We start from the raw sequence: 771 nt of genomic DNA, 5'->3' as shown, positions 1-771 counted from the left end.
TGTAGAAGCACGGTGGCTAGGAAAACTCCCTAGAAAGGCCAAACCTAGGAAGAAACCTAGAGAGGAACCAGGCTATGTGGGGTGGCCAGTCCTCTTCTGGCTGTGCCGGGTGGAGATTATAACAGAACATGGCCAAGATGTTCAAATGTTCATAATGACCAGCATGGTCGATAATAATAAGGCAGAACAGTTGAAACTGGAGCAGCAGCACAGTCAGGTGGAAGTTGAAACTGGAGCAGCAGCATGGCCAGGTGGACTGGGGACAGCAAGGAGTCATCATGTCAGGTAGTCCTGGGGCATGGTCCTAGGGCTCAGGTCAGTTGAACTGGAACAGCAGCATGGCCAGGTGGACTGGGGACAGCAAGGAGTCATCATGTCAGGTAGTCCTGGGGCATGGTCCTAGGGCTCAGGTCCTCCGAGAGAGAGAAAGAAAGAGAGAAGGAGAGAATTAGAGAACGCACACTTAGATTCACACGGGACACCGAATAGGACAGGAGAAGTACTCCAGATATAACAAACTGACCCCAGCCCCCGACACATAAACTACTGCAGCATAAATACTGGAGGCTGAGACAGGAGGGGTCAGGAGACACTGTGGCCCCATCCGAGGACACCCCCGGAAATGTGTGTGTCCCGTCACGTGAACCGCAGTACGGGTTCACACTATGTGCTTCTTTCACTAGGGCTTGTGTTGTAGTTACTGTCTCTGTCTCGCGCAATGCTCTCCTCTGACTCTCTCCTTATTGCATTAGATGATTTCTCAAAGATGCT

This window comes from Oncorhynchus kisutch, unplaced genomic scaffold (assembly GCF_002021735.2).
Source record: "Oncorhynchus kisutch isolate 150728-3 unplaced genomic scaffold, Okis_V2 scaffold2449, whole genome shotgun sequence".
NCBI classification, from domain to species: Eukaryota; Metazoa; Chordata; class Actinopteri; order Salmoniformes; family Salmonidae; genus Oncorhynchus; species Oncorhynchus kisutch.
This window is presented reverse-complemented; position numbering follows the sequence as displayed.